This window comes from Pseudophryne corroboree, chromosome 4 (assembly GCF_028390025.1).
Source record: "Pseudophryne corroboree isolate aPseCor3 chromosome 4, aPseCor3.hap2, whole genome shotgun sequence".
Classification (NCBI taxonomy): Eukaryota; Metazoa; Chordata; class Amphibia; order Anura; family Myobatrachidae; genus Pseudophryne; species Pseudophryne corroboree.
In genome coordinates, this window is record NC_086447.1 from 168,874,172 (window position 1) to 168,881,002 (window position 6,831).

Consider the following 6,831-nt stretch of genomic DNA (forward strand, 5'->3'; position numbering starts at 1 on the left):
TGGCCGACACAAACACCTGGCCCATCTAGGAGTGGCACTGCAGTGTCAGACAGGATGGCCCTTCAAAAAAATAGTCCCCAAACAGCACATGATGCAAAGAAAAAAAGAGGCGCACCAAGGTCGCTGTGTGACTAAGCTAAGCGACACAAGTGGCCGACACAAACACCTGGCCCATCTAGGAGTGGCACTGCAGTGTCAGACAGGATGGCACTTCAAAAAATTGTCCCCAAACAGTACATGATGCAAAGAAAAAAAGAGGCGCACCAAGGTCGCTGTGTGGGAACTGGACTGCGGGTGCTCCTTTCAGCACTTGCAGGGGGCGTGCAAATGGTGGAAGGCGCAAGCTCTTCCCGTCCAGTGTTGGGAAGGTCAGGCATCGCAACCGACACAATTGGACTCTCCTTGGGGATTTGTGATTTAGAAGAACGCACAGTTCTTTGTTGTGCTTTTGCCAGCTTAAGTCTTTTAATATTTCTAGCGAGAGGATGAGTGCTTCCATCCTTATGTGAAGCTGAACCACTAGCCATGAACATAGGCCAGGGTCTCAGCCGTTCCTTGCCACTCCGTGTCGTAAATGGCATATTGGCAAGTTTACGCTTCTCATCAGACGCTTTCAAGTTTGATTTTTGGGTCATTTTACTGAACTTTTGTTTTTTGGATTTTACATGCTCTCTACTATGACATTGGGCATCGGCCTTGGCAGACGACGTTGATGGCATTTCATCGTCTCGGCCATGACTAGTGGCAGCAGCTTCAGCACGAGGTGGAAGTGGATCTTGATCTTTCCCTATTTTAACCTCCACATTTTTGTTCTCCATTTTTTAATGTGTGGAATTATATGCCAGTATCAATAGCAATGGCCTACTACTATATATACTGCGCACAACTGAAATGCACCACAGGTATGGATGGATAGTATACTTGATGACACAGAGGTAGGTAGAGCAGTGGCCTTCCGTACCGTACTTCTATATATACTGGTGGTCACTGTCAGCAAACTGCAAAACTAAAATGCACCACAGGTATAGAATCTAGATGGATAGTATACTTGATGACACAGAGGTAGGTAGAGCAGTGGCCTTCCGTACCGTACTGCTATATATACTGATGGTCACTGTCAGCAAACTGCAAACTAAAATGCACCAAAGGTATAGAATCTAGATGGATAGTATACTTGACGACACAGAGGTAGGTAGATCAGTGGCCTTCCGTACCGTACTGCTATATATACTGATGGTCACTGTCAGCAAACTGCAAAACTAAAATGCACCACAGGTATAGAATCTAGATGGATAGTATACTTGACGACACAGAGGTAGGTAGAGCAGGGGCCTTCCGTACCGTACTGCTATATATACTGGTGGTTACTTTCAGCAAACTGCAAAACTAAAATGCACCACAGGTATAGAATCTAGATGGATAGTATACTTGACAACACAGAGGTAGGTAGAGCAGTGGCCTTCCGTACCGTACTGCTATATATACTGGTGGTCACTGTCAGCAAACTGCAAAACTAAAATGCACCACAGGTATAGAATCTAGATGGATAGTATACTTGATGACACAGAGGTAGATAGAGCAGTGGCCTTCGGTACCGTACTGCTATATATACTGGTGGTCACTGTCAGCAAACTGCAAAACTATGGACTTCATCAAGGGGTGATTAGAGGTTAGAGACAGAACATATTTATACTTCATAACTTAAGGAAGTGGTGTCTACATCACTTCCTGTCTGTTAATTGATGTAGTAGTTTCATATGGTCAAAATACAGGGATACATGAATACACATGGAGCTAATCTAATTGGAGCACAAGCTGTTAAGTTCATAATTTAAAACGATACAGTATAATGCTTAAAAAACGTAAAGACGGGCGAGTCCGTCGGCTTCCGGTCCCGGCTGTGTGGAGCGTCATATCCGCCCCACATCCGCCCCACGTCCGCTCCACATCCGGTGGTGTCGCATTCGTCATGCGCATGCGCCGGCTAGGTGTGGCGTAGTGCGGCTATAGTCTCTTGTAGCTGTCCATTGGGAGCGGCGGCCATCTTTCTGGTTATCTATAGCCACATTTGATCGTAGTTCTCGGCGGACGGGACACATAGTAATGTAGTCTACGGATTTCTTTGTTCCGATGAGCATTCTAGAGAAGGCCTTTTTCTGAGTTTGTAAATTAGGATACGTCCGTGATCTTTTTCGTTAGAATTGATTTGCATATTTCTGGTGCGGCTCCCCGGGGATATTCATGAAAAAAAGAGAAAATAAACAAATAGATGGGGATCAAGAGCTAATTTTTTGAAAAACTTCATATTATTAGTAGGATGAATAAGGCATTGATAACTTCAAATATAAAGACGGGTGGTACTTAAAACGAGTAAAGTATGCCGCTAGGGACATGATGTAGAACTTGTACATAAAATGCGCTGAGTGGGACTCTATAAAGATAGTCCCTGTGAAAAAAGAGGGGGACAGTAAGTGAATTCATAGGTGGGCGTTAGATGAGTACTGCAAAGTAGATCCTAGGCATGGCCTATGTATGCTAGGGTAAGATAATCCATTGAGAATGTTTAAAAAAGAGACCCTGACTCAATCCCTTGTCGCCTTCAGATTTACAACACCCGGTCTCCCAAGGAGGTCTCCCATCCTTGTACTGGCCAGGCCCAACCTTGCTTAGCTTCCAAGATCAGACGGTGTTGGGCGTCCCCAAGATGGTATTGTTGTAATGTTTAGGGCAGGGTTAGAGACGAGATCTCTCACACAATGGACACTCATTGGAATTCTCATAAACCGTGGAGAATAACTGACTGGACAACGTGTCTAAAGATCAGTATGCGAGTTATTTGCAACATTATATGGCATGCATCAGTAAGGAATAGGATAAGAAGATGATAGGTTTAAAAGTTAGCGTATTAGGAAGATGAATAGAGTTGTGCCCGGCAGTATATAAGGGGTTGAAAAGGCAGTTTCCAAAATTACAGCACCTGGTATTCCCTGGGGGTCTCCCATCCAGGTACTGGCCAGGCCCAAACATTGCTTAGCTTCCACAGTCGGCCCGAGTAGGAATAGTCAATGTGGTATGGCTGTAATATTATTGGGGAGACAGGGATCGGGTTTGTGGTGGCAGGAGTAAGGAGTAAGTCAAAACATAAGAGGGGGGATTTCTTACATCACAGGAAAGGTGCTATCTCGTATCCTTCGTTGAAGCCATCCGGATGAAGGGTGTTCAGTTCATATATCCAATACATCTCCCTCCTGGAAAGAAGGTTTGAAAGGTCTCCTCCTCTGTCTCCTAATGCTACCAGTTCAATACCTTTGTATGTTAGCGCCTCTGGATCCGAATTATGACAAAGGTGAAAGTGTTTGGATACTGCATGAGTGAGGACTTTATTCTTGATGTTCCTGACGTGTTCCTGGATACGTATTTTGAGGGGTCTCTTGGTTTTCCCAATATATTTTATTTTACATGAGCACTCCAGAAGGTATATTACCGATGAGGTATTGCAATTGATGAATCGTTTGATCCGATATTCCTTATTGATTTTGATGTTGTGGAATGATTTCCTGTTCTGATGAAGATACCTGCAAATATTGCACCAACCACATTTGAAGCTTCCTACACATTTTGGCATGGTGTAGGAAGCTTCAAATGTGGTCGGTGTAAAATGAAATATATTGGGAAAACCAGTATTGAACTGGTAGCATTAGGAGACAGAGGAGGAGACCTTTCAAACCTTTCCAGGAGGGAGATGTATTGGATATATGAACTGAACACCCTTCATCCGGATGGCTTCAACGAAGGATATGAGATAGCACCTTTCCTGTGATGTAAGAAATCCCCCCTCTTATGTTTTGACTTACTCCTTACTCCTGCCACCACAAACCCGCTCCCTGTCTCCCCACTGATATTACAGCCATACCAAATTGACTATTCCCACTCGGGCCGACTGTGGAAGCTAAGCAATGTTTGGGCCTGGCCAGTACCTGGATGGGAGACCCCCAGGGAATACCAGGTGCTGTAATTTTGGAAACTGCCTTTTCAACCCCTTATATACTGCCGGGCACAACTCTATTCATCTTCCTAATACGCTTACTTTTAAACCTATCATCTTCTTATCCTATTCCTTACTGATGCATGCCATATAATGTTGCAAATAACTCACATACTGATCTTTAGACACGTTGTCCAGTCAGTTATTCTCCACGGCTTATGAGAATTCCAATGAGTGTCCATTGTGTGAGAGATCTCGTCTCTAACCCTGCCCTAAACATTACAACCATATCTTCTTGGGGACGCCCAACACCGTCTGATCTTGAAAGCTAAGCAAGGTTGGGCCTGGCCAGTACAAGGATGGGAGACCTCCTTGGGAGACCGGGTGTTGTAAATCTGAAGGCGACAAGGAATTGAGTCAGAGTCTCTTTTTAAAACATTCTCAATGGATTATCTTACCCTAGCATACATAGGCCATGCCTAGGATCTACTTTGCAGTACTCATCTAACGCCCACCTATGAATTCACTTACTGTCCCCCTCTTTTTTCACAGGGACTATCTTTATAGAGTCCCACTCAGCGCATTTTATGTACAAGTTCTACATCATGTCCCTAGCGGCATACTTTACTCATTTTAAGTACCACCCGTCTTTATATTTGAAGTTATCAATGCCTTATTCATCCTACTAATAATTAGAGATGAGCGCCTGAAATTTTTCGGGTTTTGTGTTTTGGTTTTGGGTTCGGTTCCGCGGCCGTGTTTTGGGTTCGAACGCGTTTTGGCAAAACCTCACCGAATTTTTTTTGTCGGATTCTGGTGTGTTTTGGATTCGGGTGTTTTTTTCAAAAAACACTAAAAAACAGCTTAAATCATAGAATTTGGGGGTCATTTTGATCCCAAAGTATTATTAACCTCAAAAACCATAATTTACACTCATTTTCAGTCTATTCTGAATACCTCACACCTCACAATATTATTTTTAGTCCTAAAATTTGCACCGAGGTCGCTGTGTGAGTAAGATAAGCGACCCTAGTGGCCGACACAAACACCGGGCCCATCTAGGAGTGGCACTGCAGTGTCACGCAGGATGTCCCTTCCAAAAAACCCTCCCCAAACAGCACATGACGCAAAGAAAAAAAGAGGCGCAATGAGGTAGCTGTGTGAGTAAGATTAGCGACCCTAGTGGCCGACACAAACACCGGGCCCATCTAGGAGTGGCACTGCAGTGTCACGCAGGATGGCCCTTCCAAAAAACCCTCCCCAAACAGCACATGACGCAAAGAAAAAAAGAGGCGCAATGAGGTAGCTGACTGTGTGAGTAAGATTAGCGACCCTAGTGGCCGACACAAACACCGGGCACATCTAGGAGTGGCACTGCAGTGTCACGCAGGATGTCCCTTCCAAAAAACCCTCCCCAAACAGCACATGACGCAAAGAAAAAAAGAGGCGCAATGAGGTAGCTGTGTGAGTAAGATTAGCGACCCTAGTGGCCGACACAAACACCGGGCCCATCTAGGAGTGGCACTGCAGTGTCACGCAGGGTGTCCCTTCCAAAAAACCCACCCCAATCAGCACATGATGCAAAGAAAAAGAAAAGAAAAAAGAGGTGCAAGATGGAATTATCCTTGGGCCCTCCCACCCACCCTTATGTTGTATAAACAAAACAGGACATGCACACTTTAACCAACCCATCATTTCAGTGACAGGGTCTGCCACACGACTGTGACTGATATGACGGGTTGGTTTGGACCCCCCCCAAAAAAGAAGCAATTAATCTCTCCTTGCACAAACTGGCTCTACAGAGGCAAGATGTCCACCTCATCTTCACCCTCCGATATATCACCGTGTACATCCCCCTCCTCACAGATTATCAATTCGTCCCCACTGGAATCCACCATCTCAGCTCCCTGTGTACTTTGTGGAGGCAATTGCTGCTGGTCAATGTCTCCGCGGAGGAATTGATTATAATTCATTTTAATGAACATCATCTTCTCCACATTTTCTGGATGTAACCTCGTACGCCGATTGCTGACAAGGTGAGCGGCGGCACTAAACACTCTTTCGGAGTACACACTTGTGGGAGGGCAACTTAGGTAGAATAAAGCCAGTTTGTGCAAGGGCCTCCAAATTGCCTCTTTTTCCTGCCAGTATAAGTACGGACTGTGTGACGTGCCTACTTGGATGCGGTCACTCATATAATCCTCCACCATTCTATCAATGTTGAGAGAATCATATGCAGTGACAGTAGACGACATGTCCGTAATCGTTGTCAGGTCCTTCAGTCCGGACCAGATGTCAGCATCAGCAGTCGCTCCAGACTGCCCTGCATCACCGCCAGCGGGTGGGCTCGGAATTCTGAGCCTTTTCCTCGCACCCCCAGTTGCGGGAGAATGTGAAGGAGGAGATATTGACAGGTCGCGTTCCGCTTGACTTGACAATTTTGTCACCAGCAGGTCTTTCAACCCCAGCAGACCTGTGTCTGCCGGAAAGAGAGATCCAAGGTAGGCTTTAAATCTAGGATCGAGCACGGTGGCCAAAATGTAGTGCTCTGATTTCAACAGATTGACCACCCGTGAATCCTTGTTAAGCGAATTAAGGGCTGCATCCACAAGTCCCACATGCCTAGCGGAATCGCTCCGTGTTAGCTCCTCCTTCAATGCCTCCAGCTTCTTCTGCAAAAGCCTGATGAGGGGAATGACCTGACTCAGGCTGGCAGTGTCTGAACTGACTTCACGTGTGGCAAGTTCAAAGGGCATCAGAACCTTGCACAACGTTGAAATCATTCTCCACTGCACTTGAGACAGGTGCATTCCACCTACTATATCGTGCTCAATTGTATAGGCTTG

General features: G+C 45.5%; 3 pseudogenes; 1 reads left to right on the plus strand and 2 right to left on the minus strand.

Moving 5' to 3' along the window:
• Positions 1-2,602: 2,602 nt before the first annotated feature.
• On the minus strand, positions 2,603-2,721 carry LOC134912572 (5S ribosomal RNA; annotated as a pseudogene).
• A 244-nt stretch (positions 2,722-2,965) lies between these two features.
• LOC134913036 (5S ribosomal RNA) lies at positions 2,966-3,084 on the minus strand (annotated as a pseudogene).
• Positions 3,085-4,262: 1,178 nt separating this feature from the next.
• Positions 4,263-4,381, plus strand: LOC134913035 (5S ribosomal RNA; annotated as a pseudogene).
• The last annotated feature ends 2,450 nt before the right edge of the window (positions 4,382-6,831 follow it).